We start from the raw sequence: 19,562 nt of genomic DNA on the forward strand, positions 1-19,562 counted from the left end.
GGGGAGACAAGGGAACCACAGGCAAAAGTGGTATCCCAGGATAAACACATTGAATGTTTTCAAAGCAATAATTTTATTTGATAGCAAGCAAGATAAAATAATTTTAAATTTCAAAGTAAAAAACAGAAAATTTTGAAAGCAGTTAAAGTTGTAGTGGTTAAAATCTCTCCTTAGATTCATTATTTATTAACTCTGAGACCTTGAGCAATAATTTATTTAACTTTCCTATAATCTAGTTTCTTCATCTATAAAAATAAATTAATATAAACGAGTGATAACTACCTCATAGGGTTTTTTTTAGAACTAAATAAGGTTATTTAAAATTACATAACAAAGGTGACAGCATGGAGGGAAGTAGACAGAAAGAAAGAATAAGAGAGAGACATGAAAATCCAAGACTCAATAAATCAAGACATTAATATATTAAAAGCACTGTGATTTCCTGCTATAAATAATTATTTTTTATCTCAGAATTTTGCCAAACAAAAATGATCAAATATCAGTCTTTTTTTGGTAATACTATTACTAGCCACTAAAAAATACCAGTCTAAATCAAAAACGGTCAGTGGACGCCCATTGACCACAGAGCAAATTTCAGATACTTAAGCTGATTTCACTCTTCATCATGGGCCCTACACTTCCCTTCTACTCTAATCTTTTATTTATGGAAGAGCCTTTCAGAAATGTACCCATACTCCAGGCAAGCTTGTTTACTGCCTGCCCACCATGCTACCCACCCTTATGTTTAAATTGATCATCATTGGCATGAGACAAGGGCTATGAGAAATGCATGGGGGCTATATCCAGAGTTAGAGGTTTTGAAGGAGAGAGTACTGCAAATAAGAAAACATTGGCTGATAATAGAGACATGTTTCTTTATTACCTAGATGGAGTCTTTTTTTTTTTTTTTTTTTTAGATGAAGTCTTGCTCTGTCACCCAGGCTGGTGTGCAGTGGTGCGATCTTGGCCCACAGCAACCTTCACCCCCTGGGCTCAAGCGATCCTGAGTAGCTGGGTCTACAGGCATTCGCCACCATGCCTGGCTAATTTTTGTATATTTAGTAGAAATGGGGTTTCACCATGTTGGCCAGGCTGGTTTAGAACTTCTGACTTCAAGTGATCTGCCCACCTTGGTTTCCCAAAGTGCTGGGATTACAGACGTGAGTCACCGTGCCCAGCCCAATTTTTTCCTAATTTCTAAATTTTGGCTGGGTTTTGAACATATATCATTACTTCATGCATAAAAAATACACACACGCCATATGTATTTCAAGAAAGGAAGAGAGGTAGGATAAGAAGTACTTATTTTTACATCAGGTACTTTTACAGGTGTTGTTTCATTTGTTTTTCAAAATAATAACATTACATATGAAATAATTGCCCAGTTTCTGGGATAAGACTACTGAGCCTCTGAGAAGTTAAATGATTTTCCCCCAGTCATATAATAGCAAGTAATAAAGAACCAGCATTCAATTTCTTGTACATATATCTCAAAAATTTACATTGAACAAGCTTGATAAACATAAACCATTAGAGACTTAGAATTATAAAGAAATATTACAATTGTACTTCATGTTCAAACGTATATAACAACCTGTCTAAGAATAAGCACCTCAACAAAAGTGTGCATTTGTGATTTTCTAGATAGGTATTAGTTTGTGTTAGGAAATTCTACAGAGGATCATGTTGATGCTGAGGTCACATTTTGGGTTTTCTTCAAAATTGAATTGAGCCTAAAATCTGGATTTACAAACCAATGTCTGAATTCCTGAAAGAACTCAAAGCAAGTCAAGGCCAGAATGATGTCCTCAATCTCTATGCCATTGCAGAGCCCAAACTCAAGAGAAATGCACAAGAGATGACTTATTCATTGAACACACTTTTCTAGTTGGCCCTTTGTCCAAGCTGACTGGTGGACTGTTCATTGATAACATATTTGATGTTTCACCAAATATATTGTCTGCATTTAAACAAATGTACTCTTCATGCCATCATTCTTGACCCGCACTTCCAATGTTACCTCTCTATGAATTCCCTGGCTGGGCTCGGTGGCTCACGCCTGTAATCCCAGCACTTTGGGAGTCCAAAATGGGTGGATTACTAGAGGTCAGGGGTTCGAAACCAGCCTGGCCAACATGGCAAAACCTTGTCTCTACTAAAAGTAAAAAGTTAGCCGGGCATGGTGGTGCATGCCTGTAATCCCAGCTACTTGGGAGGCTGAGGCAGGAGAATCACTTGAACCTGGGAGGCGGAGGTTGCAGTGAGCCAAAATCGTGCCATTGCACTGCAGCCTGGGCAACAACAATGAAACTGCGTCTTAAAAAAAAACAGCAAAAAAGAAATTCTCCTTGTCACCTCAGGATAGATCTAAATAGTTTTCAATAGTCTTACACTTCCCGGCTTATAATATGTAACTATTGTGTTCTTATCTGTATCTGTCAGCTGTGCTGTAATGATGCTGTGTAACAAATAACTTCCAATTATTTGTTACCCCATGTTACATGCCAGCCTTGGGTAGGCTGAAGCTTTGCAGCTCTGTGCTCAAAGGCTCCCCTCCAATCTTCTAGTGGAATGTGGATCTGCTTCCTGGGTCTTCTCATGTTGGGACCCAGGTTAAAGGACGATCCCCTGCCTGCTGAATATTGTTTGTTCATGGCAGATATCACGAATAAGGGAGTTGGCTGAAACTCTCACTGCCTCTCAAAGCTCTTACATAAATGAGGTTAATGTTACTTTTTTTTTAACATCCCATTGGCCAAAGAAAATTATACAATCAACCTCAATGTCAAGGAAATGGGATATAAACTCTTCAGAACTGCAAAAGTGGAGGGGAAGTAAATATTTATGTACAAAGAACAAAATTGATTTTGTTATCTATCTACATATTATGTTTCTCCCCCACTGATCAATAAGGTAATGGGTCATAAAATAGATATCTGTCTTCCAATCTCTTATTTCTAGTATAGAGTATGTATCCAGAGAAAGCTTATTTAATACTTGAGTATGTCTTTAGATTCACTGGTAAAGGAGTAAAGGCATTAAATGGTACTTTCTAAAATGGTTAAATTGTATCAATATTTAGCTTTTTACATTTCTCTCTCTCTCTCTCTCCACACACACACACATCTTTTACTTTAATAGTGTCATTTTAAAGATGAAGAAACTGACTTAAAGAAATGAAGAAAGTCTGTGTCCAAAGTAACATAGCTAACAAGTATCAGGATGATAAATCATACAGTCTTATTGGACTGCAGGTCATATAATCTAACCCATAATCTACCTACATTGTCTTCTGCTTTGGTAAACTGGATGAAGCAAAAGAGCAAATGGTTTAAGCAAGAGTGTGTTAGGGGAGCTTCTTAGATGATGTGCCAGGATGTTAGAGTCAAGCAGGGAAGGTCATGCCATAACATTTTTGTCTTACTAGAAGAGGCAATTGTGAAGATACACCATGTAAGGGCATCCTTACCATAGGCATTAGCAGCAGATACTCTTGTAGGTTGAGGGATCATCTAGCAGTACTTGCCCAACTTTCTTACACTACAGCACACATAAAAAATGGTTTTATCTGTGTGACACTGCAAGAAACAGCAGATGTGTGAGCAATCTGGAAAGAGGTGACATAGGCCTATGAGGCCACCTAAAAGCACTGGGACACCCTGCTGAGGACAAGCCTACTGGAGATCGCCCCATGCTCCAGAAAGACACACACTCACTCCAGTGGGAACCAGAGGGGATGGGTAAAAAGGTTGGGATACAACCCATTCATAGGCAAGGTGACCTAACACCTTACAAGAAATATTTCTCAGAGGTTTACTAAGCACTCACGTAAATACTGACGAATTCTTTATTCGAAATTCAACTGACGGCATAGGATTGGAATAAATTACGGTATAATAACTGGTCTTGTGAGTCATTCAATCTGAGAATGTGAAGGACTTTAAATGTCATTATTCTGATTCCGCACTTCAGGGCTTGAACACCCCTATGTGTGCATTGCCCATTTGAGTCCTCAACTGTCCTCAGCACAGCCCAGAAGCTGAAACGTCTTTTCAAGAGACAATTTCTTTAATTATATGGGAGACTCTAGTTCAGAATCAATAAATTTTATAATGATCACTTGTTTTTTAAGCTTGCTCAAAAGGATAGGAGACTGCAGTAGCTGATAAAAATGTTATTACTCAGAGAATTGGTTATTAGCAGGCCAACGAGAAAGAGAAAGACAAAAAAAGGGTTGTTTTCAAAAATTAGAAAATATAAGGACAAAGAACCATGGTGTTCTGGCCCATTTGGTATAAGGGCGCCTCAAAGTCATGATTGTTTATCTAACTAATAAGTGTTATACACAAAATAAAGTTTGAAGAATAATTAAGTGGTTTTGAATATGTATTGCAAAGTTTTCCCACTACATTGAGATAAAACAAACACATAAAAAAAGACAATAGGAATAAATTTGCCTTCAGAGGGAGAAAGGGAAGGATTCACCCTTGTTGAAGTCCCACCATATGCCTGAGATTATCCACATGTTATTCCCTCTAGTTAGCATAAAAAGATCTTTTAGGTCTGTTTCATCTCATTTTTACCACTGAGGAGGCTGAGATTCAAGGAAAACCCTCTTGGTTAAATTTATATTGAGAGCCTCTAACCCAAGGGCTTTCTCTTCTAATGCCCATGCTGTGAGATGTATGGATAATATGGATAATCCTTGCATGTGAAAGTGTGTTTCCAGATGAAGTAAGAAAAGTTGAGGTTCTGGTATTAAAGATAATGTCTTGCAAGACAGGGGGTTGTTAACATTATGCGCAAAGTCATCTGCAAAACCAAACCCAGATCCAGGGCCCTTCCCTTCCTTGCTTAGCTGGTTGCAATTTGCAAGCTCCTTCCCCTAAGTGAATAAGAGAGGGAGGTAGAGCTTGGACTTCACATGCAGCCTGCCTGTGTGAGTGACCGACAGCAGGCTCACCCAAAGCATCAACTAAATTTTGCTTTCTTGTATGTATAAATAACAACAGCAATGTGCCACTAGCACAGTGCCATTTCATTTAATGATGCAGTACTGAACAACTTAATTAATCTTTTAGTCTCTGAAACATTCATCATAGTTTTTCAGGGGCTCTGAAAAAATATGCTTGCCTCTTGAAGCCATTGACACAGAGACCAGTGAGGAGTGAGTTGACTTTCCCTTAACAAATTTGCTCAGCTGTGAATCTGGGGTCTAATGCTTTTGAAAGTGGAATTTCTGTAGATGTTCGTCACGGATTTAAAAAGTAAAGACTGATTGCGTTTCTACGATGAGTCCCTACTGTGTGCCAGGATAAGCACCGGGCTATTTTACTTAAATGTTCTCATTAATTCATCACTAAAGCCCAGCGAGGCAGGTATCTTTACATTCATTTTACAGGTGAGAAAATTAAGTACTGGAGAGTTAAAGCTACTTCACCAAAGCCACATATCTAGCTAGGATTGGAACATGGGTCTGTCCAAAACCCTTACCAGGATCATGAAATTTGTAGTTAATTGTAACAATACTGATTATAGTTATAATTGAAGCAAAACTTACATACCATTGGCTATGTAAGTTATCGTATATTCATTTAATTATATGCCAGGCATTTCTGCATACATGATTTATTTGAATTCTCCAAATAATCTAGCAAGTTAGATATATTGTGCATTTGTATTAGTAGAATCATGATGGAATTCTTCAATAATTATTGTAAACCTTAGTCAATATGCAATATTAGTCAACAGCACTTTGCTCTTATTTATAAATACCAGAAATAATATTTAGTTAAAATTATTCCTTCATTTTGTAAAATGGCTCGATACCTAGTTTGTTGGCTTTTGTGATGTTTGAAAATGAGATAGGTTGTGACATGTGCATAACATAAGGTGATAGATAAATAACTAGTTTTAATGGGTAAATGATGGCATCTATACCACTGAGCTTTATGATGTCAGTATACAAAGAATCAAATGTATTTTTTCAGAGGGAACTAAGATACCTTAGTGCCTCCTTCCACCCGGACTCCCTTCTAAAGCTACTAACTGCAATATTGATCAGATCTTTAAAATGATCTTACTCTATGGCAGTGAAATTACATTTTAGGAATTTATCCTAGGAAAATAATCAGAGATATACTACACATTATAGAAAGATATTCATTGTTGGATTATTATAACAAAATACTGGAAACATCCTAAGATGGTGACTGGTTATATCAGTTATAGTGTATTCATTTAACTGCATACCATGAAGTCCTTGAAGATGGTATATACATGTACAGATACAGGCACACATACAGGCACATGAGTTGGCACACACACATACACACATCTATAGGCAAAAAACAGAAGAATACCAAGAACAATTTAACAGTGGCTTCATATTGGGTGAGGAGGGGATTATGGATGAGTTTTGGTAGTATGTGTGTGTTTGTGATTGTGCGCACACATGTGTGTGTGCGTGTGTGCCTGTGCCTGTGTGTTGTGCTTCATTAATCTTATTTCTGTTTTCCAGGTTTTCCTCATGAGTATGACTTCTCTAGTATGACTAGCAAATGAAGAATCATGCTGACATACTCTGTGGTGTAGCCCAATCCTGCTCTTAACCATGACCATTACTGTAACTCAAACAAAACATCCTGGAACTGGACGCACCTTCACAGCCTCAGTGAACTGCGTAGTCTCCTTGGTAATCATGGATATCTGGTGAATGCTTCCAGTTCTAAATGAAGCCATGATGCTGGGATCCATTAACAAAATCCAAAATGAATTTGTCTTAAACATTTGCAAGTGGATGGAGGAGAATCTCCACATTTCTCTGTGGACTGTTCAGATGGCAAAGCAACGATTTCTGCAGTGAAACAGGTTTCATACAAGGACACTATCAGTATAGGTAATATGCCTTTGTTGATTTAAACTCTTGATCATTTAGTTTTCTGCCAGTTATTTCCAGAAGAGAGTAATTTATGATGTGCAGAGTAGGCACCCTCAACAAGTTCACATAGTAGGGTATCTTAACATTAACAACAAAACAGGAGTCTGCAACATCAGATTGTAGCATTCCTCAGATTAACTGATTAAAACATGCCTATTAATGAAAGGCTTTGATGCATTAATTCAGTAACCTTTTAAAATGATTTGTTGCATTTTAATCCCAATAGAGTCTCTCTCTCTCTCTCTCTCTCTCTCTCTCTCTCTCTCTCTCTGTGTGTGTGTATTCATTTAACTGCATATCATGGAGTCCTTAAAGATGATATATACATGTACAGATACAGGCACACATACAGGCATATATATATATATATATATATATATAGAGAGAGAGAGAGAGAGAGAGAGATTTGCATACACATGCTCTCTCCACACACACACACACACACACACACACACACACACACTAGCATGTAGTATGCTTCTATGCAAAATCTAACACTTATTTATATGAACAATGAACTTAACGAACATAAACTATTGAGCACTTACCATATGCACCAGGCACTGTGCTCAGTGTTTTGTAAATATTATTTTTGTCTAACTGCCATCACCTCTTTAACAAATGGGACACTGGCCTGAGAGGTTAGTAACTTGGCATGGTCACACAATGCACTTATCCCTGACCCTTGAGCCCATATTTCACATGATTAGGGATGACTAGTTACAGTTTTACAAAGCCTGTTTAGTCCCATAGAAAACCAAAAGGATGGAACCTATCTCCCAGTCATCTTGGGGACTTACATTGGGAACTTTCGCAAAGATGATCAACACAATTGTTTCTAAAAACTCTGGTGCAGACTATGGGAGGAGCCACCTGCTGAAAACTGAGGCTGAAATTCATACCTTGGATGGCTCTGTGATGCATGCAAGTATTTGCATGCTTGCCAGGATATTTAAAACATCCAGTTGTTTTGCAGCCTCACCTCATAGTGGGTCAGACCTGGGAGTCCTAGAAGAAGCAGTGTGGGTTGTGAGATCCCCCTATCCTGCACTCAGGGGCTGGCCTTGCCTTCCACTCACTGGGTCTACAACTGTGGGCGAGGACCTTTCTCTCTCTCAGCTTCAGTTTCCTCAGCAGCAAATATATCAGGCAAGAGGTTTGGGCTGTGTGTGCCAAGCTCTTTTACCCAAGGATCCTAAGACCTCAAAACAATGAGTTTTTATTCTCTCTGGCATCACCCACACGAGCAGAGGCACTTAAATGCCTCCACTTGAGATACGACTATTTACCAAAAGATTCAACAGCCTTATCCTCTTTCAGGCTAAGCTTTTTTTAGTTGTTGGTTTGTTGTCTGCTTAGGTTTTTGTTTTGTTTTGTTTTAGGAGGGAGAGGATATTTTGTTTTGTTTTGTATCTGATTCAGCTAATGTTCTAAGAATTAGAGTAGGATACTCATCACCTGGCCTCAGTTAGCAAGCGGCCTCCCTGGGATGCTCCCTGCCATCTTCTTCAGCACCCGCAGGTAGATGTTTTGTGTCCAGGCATCCTGGGAGACTGCAGGGAGGAAGAGCCACAGATATGGGTGAGACAAGCTACGGAAGCCCAGTCTCTGAGTCCAGGGGGTATCATTCTTTGCTGCTGCTTCTAAGGGGTGAATCTGCGTCGATCAATGCATTTGCTCCACTCTCCCCCTGCCTCTCCCTCAGTTAACACCCCAGCACACACAAAACCAACGAAGGTGATTATCTCTGCTAGCATAATTCCTCCCTAACATCTGCTTTCGCCCATAACACTCCACTAATTTTTCCCTCATTTCATTACACATAATTTTCTTTCAACACAATCTACATGTATTAAGTGGTAATGACTTTCCAGTTAAGAGCAAATCGACACCAAGGGACCCCCGTCCCCCCCACGGTTGCCTGCAGAGCCTGACTCTGGCTATTAGAGAGAAATTCGGTACCTCAGGAAGCTGCAGTGAGGTAATCAATCAATTAAGCGGTTAGGACATACATTATCAAACTTCCACAGTGTGGCGGGCAGGAGGCCATGCTGATCTACTTGCCATGATTTTTTAGGAATTCAAAAAAATGAATAAATAAGATGGAGAGCTATTATACAACCAGGCTATAATTTGCCACTCAAAGTCAGGGGCTGGTGTTGTCAGACTCAATGCTGCAGAGTAAATGGGGGGAACTGTGGTCCTGGATGTGCCCTCTCTGGGTGGGAATCATGCCTCTATTGTTTACTAGCATTGTGTCCTGGGGTGCACAGGGGGCTCCTGGGAGTCTGAAGTTCCTGCCCATTAAAAAGGAAAAGAGACACCCAGAATTACAACTGTAACTGCCTAGGTTTGCAGTGGGGATGAACTAAGACCATGCACATGGAAGCACCTAGCCCACAAGGGGCACTCAGGAAACCTTAATGACCTTACTCTGCCCGTAGACTTTGGACTTAGGAAATGTAAGGTGACCAGAGATCACCAAAATGCTGACATCAAACTTAGAATTAGTCACCATCATTGTCATCATCATCGTCATCATCATCATCATTTTCCTCAAGTTTTTGAAGAAAAAGCCAAAATGCATAGAATCCTGAAAATAAATTCAGAATATGTGCCAGTCCTTGCTCCCTTGCTGAATTTATATGTGTTCCCTTTGTACCCACATCTCAGTTAACCTCATCTGTAAAAATGGGTGTATTAACATCATCCACCATAGCAAGGATTATTGGAACACTCAAGAGAAATATATATTAAATTGCTTTGAAAATTGTAAAGCATAAACAAAATGGGATTATATATAATTTAGCCTACTGTTTTTTTTCCTAAACTTGATTCCTCCTGTAAATATTGCATGAGTCTGAAAAGTATATTAAATGGTTCAAAAAATAAACTAGTTGCAAAGGCAGAAGGCAAAAAACAAAAAGATGAGTAAGTGTGACAATATGAAAATGAAATATTTATCAAATAAATAAACTAAATAGACAAAATATTTTTAATGTAAGTGTCAAATAATAATATGTAAATATGTTTATATGATACATAATATGTAAGTTCTAACAAACTGATTAAAAGGAAAAGATAATAAAATAGGAATTTTAATAACAGTATATAATGTTTACTCCATTACAAGCACTGCCCTAAAAGTTTTATGTATTTGAATTTATTTAACAAGAAAAAAATCAAATAAAAATCAACAAATAAAGAAACAAACACTGAGGCCGGGCATGGTGGCTCATGCCTGTAATCCCAGAGCACTTTGAGAGGCCAAAGTGGGAGGATCACCTGAGGTCAGGAGTTTGAGACCAGCCTAGCCAACAAGGTAAAGCCCCATCTCTACTAAAAAAAAATACAAAAATTAGCTGGGTGTGGTGGCGCACACCTGTAATCCCAGCTACTCGGGAGGCTGAGGCAGGAGAATCACTTGAACCCAGGAGGTGGAGGTTGCAGTGAGCCAAGATTGCACCACTGCACTCCAGCCTGGGTGACAGAGCAAGACTCCATCTCAACAACAACAACAACAACAACAACAACAACAACAACAAAACAAAACACAAAAGAAAGAAAGAAACACAGAAATAATATATAAAAATGTTAAATCTCCTTATAGTCAAGGAAATGAAAAATGACATCGAGGAATTATGTTTTTTTTTAATCTATCAAGTTCAAGTTCATAAGGTTTTGAAAACTGCCATCACTGGTGCTGAGGCTTCAGGAAAAGAGATATTTTCTATACTGCTGGTGGACGTGTAAATTGATTTTTAAAAAATAGAAAAGGAAAAAAAACTTTTTGGGAAGAAAATTTCCAATATGCCTCAAAAGCTTAAACATATACCCACCCATTGACCCAACAATTATGCTTACCTGGAATTTACTCTTAAAAAATTAAGGGATGTTAGCAAATATTTAATGACAAAGATGTTCACCACATTGTTGTTTATAGCAGCAAAATCTTGCAAGTGGTAGAGTCTCATGCTGGGAGATGGTGTTCATTCACCATTCACGGAGCAGGTTCGCCGAGCACTTGCCCAGGATCAGGCCATGATCCAAGGGCTGACACAGTGCAGAGAGCAAAATAGACTAGGTCCCATGCTCGTGGACATCCAGTTATAGTGCAGGAAGATCTAACAAGTGGTGTTGTGTGCATGTGATGGAATACTGTGGGTCTGTTTTTGCAAAATATTTACTTAGGGCCTACCATATTCCAGGCACTGTTCTAAATCAGGACACAACAATACACAAGGTGAGGAATCTCTGCACTCCTAGAGTTTATGTTCTAATTGGGAAGAGAGAAAATATATAACTAAACATTGTGTGGCTGCAGTGTATTTCATGATGTGGGGAAGAAAAAAAAAAAAAAACCATGTTCTAAGAAGTGAAAATGGCTATATGACAGGGCATGCAGTGTGAAGCCATTGTTGTGAATCAGCAAAAATAGGAAAGCTACGCATTTCTAAAATACTAGGAGGATTTACGCCAAGTCTCCAGATTTTGTTCTAATTTTTTTGCATTTGTTACTTTTAAAATAAAAGCAAAGCTAAACTGAAGCAGAGATTACTGATATATACATACATCAAGTCAATGCTTAGCTATTGCTTCTACTTCTAAAAAAGTCATTGGATTTATACTTTGTGGAAGCCTCAAGATTTGATTTCTTAATAACTAGAAACAATACTGAAAATGAGTGCTAGGCCATTCTCCCGATTTTGTTTTTCATAGCATAGAAGACTTATGTCCTAAGATCTGAAAAAAAGCCGAAGGCCTTAGGATTCATCTTCAACCCAGTACTCAGTTCAGAGTTGAGGAAATTTAGGAGACTTGCTCAATTCTTAAAGTAAGAATTGGGCCCTAATCAACTCAAAATGACTTGGCTTCACATTTTTTTTCAATGCACAACCTCACTATCTTCCTCTCTATGGTTTTAGTTTAATACTCAACATATTGCTACCTGCTCAGTATCTAAAATGACAGAAAGCAGGGAGAGGAGTAAAAATATCACCAACAATGATTAGCATTTCCATGATAGAGTCTACCTCTAAACAGAAGCAGGACAAAGCTAACTAAACTATTGTTTAATCTCCTTAGAATAGAAGTAGCTTCTCCGTCCTGTGCACAGGTAAAGGGAAAGTGAGAATGGGCATAACATAGGAGCTATATTTACCAATGAGAAATAAAGAATGTTTTATTTCTGAACTAAAATTGTTCAGGCCTATTTTGATCAAGATGTGGTTCTATACATGTGTAAATGCACCCTGAATTAACCTGGAAAACAGCAAGTTAGACATTGTCTCCCTTATCAACACTGATACTAGGATAATTATTTAGGATAATTATTAGAACATAACTGTAGGGCGCTTTGTGGTTTACAGATCCCACTTACAAACATCTGTCATGTGATTCTGCCAAGAACCTTATAGTGCCCATCTTGTGTCCAGTTTATAGGCAAACATGTTGAGGTTTTGGTCAATCAAATGGCTAACCTGCAGTCACATCTCAGAAGTGGAGCAGAGCTGATACAAACCCGCTGGCATCAGTTCATTGCTCCTTCTTGAAGGACAGAATGGGAAAAGGTTTTTTTGTGGGGGTGGATGGGGTGCGGGGAGGGACGGAGTTTCGCTCTGTTGCCAGGCTGGAGTTCGGTGGCGCGATCTCGGCTCGCTGCAACCTCTACCTCCTGGGTTCAAGTGATTCTCCTGCGTCAGCCTATTGAGTAGCTGGGATTACAGGCGTGCACCATCACGCCCAGCTAATTTTTGTATTTTTAGTACAGACAGAGTTTCACCATGTTGGTCAGGCTGGTCTCGAACCCGTGACCTCGTGATCCGCCCGCCTCGGCCTCCCAGAGTGCTGAAATTATAGGCGTGAGCCACTGCTCCTGGCTGGAAAAGGTTTTTTATAACAGCTTTTGGATTGAAAATTCTTGTCAGAAATTTGGAAAGGGGGTGCAAAATCAAATGAGGAATTTATTTCATTGCCTTTTTTTCTTTTCCTTCCTTCTTTCCTTTCTTTCTCTCCTTCTTTCTTTCTAACATAACCAATAAAACCTATTGTATGTACTCTAAAAATCCAGCTGTCTGTTTTGTCTGTCTTCTAAAACCTTTCACTTTGTTTATTTTTTAGACCAAAATGTCTTTACTCAGCCAGCTTTCCAAGCCAAGCAGGGTTTCAATTTTTTAAGAAGTAAATTTTAACAGGACAATATGGAAGCTCCGAAGAACAGTAGTCTACGAAAAACAAATTGTTTATTTGGCCATTTGTTTTAAGACAAAAGTAGAAACACTGGGCTGAATAGAGACAGGAGAGGCTTTGGGCAATTTCCTCTGAGACCATGAGACCGGGCAGGATGAAATGTGAATAGAAAACATGCCAGATGTATGCTGCGCAAATACAAACACAACTTTCTATCGCACACTGATTTGGTCATCCCTTTTTCTTTTTCTCAGAAGCTGATGCCTCCATTACTCTATGGAGCTGGAGAATACCATCATATGTAAAGTGATCCTAAAGGCCCCTTTGCACCCAGCCAATCCTAACACACAAATCCCTTCCACCTCTCAGGGCTTGTGGTGCACAGTTTCTCGCCCTGGAATTTTGTCTCAGCAGGTATCAGTACCACCAATGTGCCAGAGAAGAATGCAGTCAGGATGGCGAGAAGTACAGTTTTACTTTCTCCCATTCTGTCTTTCCATTTAGCCACTATTTTTCTTGTCCCCCTCTTCCTCCCCTCCTTATTGCAAGATGTCTGGCACCCAGGGTCTGGCATGAAATCTTACGGATCTGCATTTTCTGCAGGGCTGCAACAACAGGTTTCAACTTGATTTGCCGTCCCTATGAAACGTGGAGTTTCATTTGTTTCCTTCCGAGGACAAGAAGGGCTGTAGCTCTTAGTGCTGAAAGGGGGCATCTTTATGTTGGATTGGATGTTTCTAAAGAGATGAATTCGACTGTCATGTATTATTTAAGAAAAGTATTTTTATTGTATTATGTATTGTGAAAGCACATTCCACTTTTGCATGTCATTTCACTGCTTTGTTGTTTTAAAGTTACTATTGGCCTTGAGAATATCCACTGGCAGAAATTTGCACTTAGCATTCTAAAATGTTAGTCACAAAAAGATGGTGAGAATCATGCTACCTGGGCATCTGATTTTACAAGGTGGGGAAACCGAGTCTGGCAAAAAAGAAAGGGTTTGCTCAAGGTCAGAGCTGGTTATGATAACATTGGAAGAATTCCCGAATTGGAGGGCCTCAGATCATTGGCATAATCCACATGGTCTTCAGGATTCATTCAATGTTCATTTTATTTTTTGCTGTAGCCATTCTTATGCACTTTTATACCACATGTACGTATACTTAAAAACAGACGGCCCTTATATGTAATACTATCTCTCTGGACTGACACATATTATTAATATTTGATTATTTTGCAGAATTTTATAAAGTAGTTTTCCTACTCTGACTGTTTTAAATGACATCATACGCCTTTGGAGAATTTCAAATTGGAGGATATTATCGTTTTTTGGCCATTTCAAATATATTATGAGTTATATACAGGAAACTGATTTTAAAGAGTGATGGATGGATGAATAGATAGCATGGATGAGTAAATAAATGAATACATAGGCATATATTCACATATGCACACATACATACCATTTTAATAATAAATGCATTATTTTGTACAGAGACCTGATTGATAAATGCTACACGTGTGCATCTCGTTGAGCTCAAGGACAGAGCTGCCCCTCTCCTCACTGTCTGCAGTGCCTGGTCCAGGCAGGACCTGCCATCAAGTCAATGCTGAAAATGTTGGCCACACAAAAACATCTGCACCGTCGGAAGGAATAGAAGCTCCAGAACAACGCCTGGGCTTCAAGATCCAATGGAACTTTGTCAGTTGAATGCTAATCTTGAATCCAGGTCTTCTTGCTTCCAAATGTGGTCCTCTGCTGTCTCATCAGCCTCTTGGGGCTTCACGCTGGGCTCCAGTTCAGGGTGTGTGGAGATGCCAAACGCTTCTCGGAATGGCCTATCTGGGATCTCGCCCAGTGCCTTTCTCCCTCCTCTTGCTATTTTTCGTGTCTTTTCTCTTCCCCCTCTCCCTGTCTCGGGCGTGTTTACTTGCAGCAGCCAGAAAGACCACCTTCCACCCGCTCTCTCTTCGGTTCAGCTGCACCTCTCTACTCCAATAAACCGTTTGCATTCCATCTGGTGAGCGTTTGCTCTGAAGACATTTCCTTGTCAATCTCTCCCGCCACATTAAAAATCTGTCATTACGATTGCATCGCCGCCTGGCTCCTGAGATTTCTGACTGCTTTATTGCTCTCCTCATTTTTTTCTCTTGCCTGCTACAGCCGAGAAGCAGAAATAAAGGTTTGTTGTTGAAACATGGCCGGGAGGAAAGTAGGAGGCTCACATCTGTCAAGGCATTACCTTTCTTCAACCAGGGATTAAGGTGTTTTACGGCACTCGCTACTGAGCAGTCACACTGAATAAATTTTCTCAGTAGAACATAAAAATGAACTCATACATTTTGAACCAAGTTTCTTCTTTCCAGCCAGCCCCGATCATTATGCAGTGGCACCCGCATACAGGGGTGCCAGCAAGTTAGGAAGTTTCTCAGACCCATCCCACCTCCCGCCAAAGCTGCATTATTTAAATGCCCGTTGAGGCGAGGGAAGCATCAGGATTAAGGGGAGATGGTGGCTGTGAATGCTCAGGTTTCCTCGGCTTATTGGAGAGAACAGAAAGATTTAGAAGAAACCTGGCCCCAGGTGTCCTCACTCAGGCCTGGCAATGCCCGATCTTGCTTTAAGAGCTGGATCAAATCCCTTTCTGTGGGGAGTGGCCCCTGGTTCCTCCACCATCCTGTCCCCTCCTCCCTGCCCTGTAGGAGCACTTATGTGACAACTGCCTGTTTCACAGCCCATCCTCCTACTTTCTTCTTTATCCCTGAACCTCATGCTTACAAGACTTTACAGTGCCTATTAAGAGCGATGTAACCATAATATTTTGGGGGGCTTTTTTTTTGCATTCCAAACTTTGTACATGGATTAGCCCACTTAGACTTCCTAGCCAACCATTAAAGCAGGCCATTCTGTTCTCATCTTATAGATGAGGAAACTGGGACAGAAAGCCGTGTTAAGCACCTTGCAGAAAGTCAAAGAGCTAGCCAGGGACAGACCTAGGATTTGAACCCAGCATCAGAACCCCTACTTCTAAGACCAGCAGTCTGTTGTTAAGTGCTGTGCTATTCTGCCAACGGCATAGGGCATGGGAAGAGAGGAGTTTAGGAAAGGCTTTGAAACAACTTTCTGGCACAGCAGCGTCTTGGTAATGAGCAAAGGTGCCTGGGAGCGCTATCTTGTCCTGGTACCCTCTGCCCCTGAGGGCTGCCACAGCCCCATCCAAAGTTACAGAGCAACAGGATTGGTGACCTGGGCTGAGGCTTCATCTGAACTCCCTTTGTGACTTTCTCCACTATTTCTCTCTCTCTCTCTCACAGATGCTCACACACACACACACACACACACACACACACACACACAATGTCCTCTCTACCTTTCTGACTATGCTATTCTCTCTACCTGGAATCCTGAAATTCTCTCTATTATTATTTTTTCAAAGGTAGGGAAAACTCCTATTCATCCTTCAAAACCTTTTATTTTCTGTGAAATCTTTCTTTACCCCTCAAGAATAAAATACAGACTCCCCACAACAACAACAAAAACAACACCCCGCATGTCTTTTCTCATCCCTGAGTAATGGCACCCACCGAGTTGTATTATACAGGATCTGTTTTCAGGTTAGTCTCCCCGATAACCATCACAAAAGTCAACACCCCTATACACACTGAGCTCTTAGTAATCTTCATAATAACCCTAAGGGATAGGTCTGCTCTCATCTCTTAAATGGACTGAAGACCTTCTGTTTAGCACCTTAATACCATTGTGTTCTCTGGATGGCGTAATGGAACCAGCAGTGCAGTGAGGGCTAGGAGCAAGACTTGGGGATCTGGAGATTGCCTGGAATCGAGGGCTGGAAGCTGGTTCTGGTTTCTATGGTTTCTAAGAGCTGCCCTTGAACCACGCATCCAGACACCCTCGAGGCAGGGCTTACAGGAGGCACCTCCTTATCACCAGACCCAGGCTTAGGACCTGGCACATAGTGCCCGCAGGGAAAGAAACTCTGCTTTGCTACCAGAAACCTACTTCTAAGACCAGGCTTGGTTTTCCTGGATGGCCTTGCTGCTTGCATTGCTTATAATGGTAAAAGTCTGAAAGCAGCCAGGATGTTCAGCTAAACAGGAACCCCTATGATAATCCAGTCATGCAAAAGAGCCCTATGCAGTTGTGAAGAAAAATGAGGTCACTCTAAATGTGCTGATACAGAAGAGTTAACAAAATTAACTGTTGTTAACTGAATAAAAAGCAAGAGACAGAACAGCATATCACACAAAGAGACAAACATGCATGATAACATGTAGACTACTCCTGAAAGAATGAATAAGAATGAATAAGTGGGCATCCCCAAAACAAAAAATAATTTTTTTTGTCTATCCCTTTTATGTAGTTTGAATTTTTGGTAATGTGTAGGTCTTATTTGCGATAAAATATGAGTTAATTTTAGGTAAGTGCTTCATGAAATCCTAAGGACCACCCTGAAGCGCAAACAGCATCACTAGAGTGGATATGCCCAGCCACAGGTTTGTGAGAATTGGGGAACTCCAGCTCAGTGTAGACAGGCTGGGACACAAGTAAGGACTCACCCTCTTAGGCTGAGCTGGCCCTGGACTAAGGGACACTTGGCTTATTTTCCTTGCAGCCTAGGCACTGAGCAAATGCCCCATGTTCATTTTTGCTTCCCAGCTCATATCTATTCTGATCGGATAAACGGGCCAGTTGGCAGGACCATTGTGATTAACTTTGGCTGATCCCTGAGTAAATGATCTTCTGGATACAGGTGGTAGGCCTTGATCTGATTTGCCACAAGGTAGAAGTCTCAATGTCCCTCATTACCCAACAAACCACTAGGCAGGGAATGACGATACCATGCCTCAGATTGTTTCCCCATAGCCGTCATGGCCTGTCTCCTACACAGAATAGCAGGCATCTTGCTGTGAGTCAACCCCTCGTCCACTGGCTGCAAGTCATGTGAAATTCAATTAACTTTCTACAGGAGGAATAAAAGCAAGGAAGAAGCTGCCACACCTCGAGAGCCAACATGGTACTGAGCACTGTGGTCAATCATTATTTTTATCGGATTAAATAAAACGTTATCCCAATGACAAGTCCACATGGGGAACGTCATCATCCCCATTCTACATACCCAGATGCTGAGGCCCAGCTGCAAGGTGGTGTAAAGGACAGGATGGGGGACATTTGATCTGCCTGCTCAGTCTGTGAGGTGAGCATGCGGGGGCTCTCAGTTTGAATATTGTCTCCACCAGGGTCAAGGGGGGCTACCTGGGGGATTATATCACTTCTCTATGCTTCATTTGCCTCAGCTGTAATGTGCTGCTTATGCCGCTGTGCTATTGTGAGGATTAAATGAGATACCCCTTAAAGGCCCATTGTGCCTAGCATACAGTAAATGCTCAATAAACCCTACCCATCATTATAATCCAACTTGCCAAAATGTTCTCCTTTTGGCTTTACTCCCCAATCAGAGTTCACACATGCAGAGATGTGGGCCCTTCCTTAAGTTTCCCTTTCTTCCTATGCCCATCCAATTTCTTCAAATTTGTTTTGTTAGTTAGATTTTTATTTTCTTGTGACCATTTCATAAAACTAGTTTTGGAGTCCAAAATCCTGTCAACTTGAGCACATTAATCTGCAATCCCCATAAGGATGTGTAATGTGATTTATAGATGCATTTTCTTTAGCTTAACAATATCACGTTCACATTTCGGCCTCGGCGGCCTTCATCGCCTTGCCAAACTCTGGAATTTTATTGTTGGATGAAATAAACTGTGGTTATAAATCATTCCCAGATGTCAGCCTAATTATTTAGAATGCGTGGGGACCTGTTGGATGGAGTGCTTCGGCCACACACTCTCTGCGTGTTTCTGATGGCAGCTTCCTCCCCGCCTCGCCCTGAGAGCTCCCGGGGCTGGCTCTGAGGCACTGGCTTTCTGCCCCAACCCCAGGACTTCCAGGCATTTCCTTTTTTATTTATGATTTTATTACATCAAAGATGTCCCCACCAATGCTGATTTCCAGGAGCTGGGGTTTCTCATCATATCCCTGACTCCTTTCTGCAGAAAAGCAATTTGCTTCCCCGGGATTTTTCACAGCTGACGTTGACAAACAAATGGGACACCTGTCAGGGTTACTTGCTGACCATGAGCGAAGAGGGGAGTGCAGGGCTTCTTCGGGGTGGCAGGAGGGTGGGGCTAAGCATTCGGAAACAGAAGCTCTCAGGGTCATCCTCTGGTCCTGCTGGTGGCACCACTTAGCAAGCCTGCAGGGGAGGACAGAAAGGAGCCCTAGTTATTTTTGGATCTTAAATGGAGATTTTCCAGAAAATTCATTCAGAGAAGGAGCACTGACTATTCACAGCTCCAGCCACACTCCCCAAAAAACCAGCCTCTGCCTACGGTGCCTTCCTCCTTTCTTCCTGTC

General features: G+C 40.7%; 1 long non-coding RNA gene across 1 annotated transcript in view; it reads left to right on the forward strand.

Annotated features, from left to right (window-relative positions):
• The window catches only part of LOC129012090 (uncharacterized), a 30,702-nt gene extending 11,778 nt beyond the window's left edge, over positions 1-18,924 (forward strand). The window contains exon 3 of the long non-coding RNA XR_008493562.2: positions 14,625-18,924. This is a non-coding gene — a long non-coding RNA (uncharacterized LOC129012090). The remainder of the gene's footprint in view (positions 1-14,624) is intronic.
• The last annotated feature ends 638 nt before the right edge of the window (positions 18,925-19,562 follow it).

The sequence above is a fragment of the Pongo pygmaeus genome, chromosome 15 (genome assembly GCF_028885625.2).
Source record: "Pongo pygmaeus isolate AG05252 chromosome 15, NHGRI_mPonPyg2-v2.0_pri, whole genome shotgun sequence".
Classification (NCBI taxonomy): domain Eukaryota; kingdom Metazoa; phylum Chordata; class Mammalia; order Primates; family Hominidae; genus Pongo; species Pongo pygmaeus.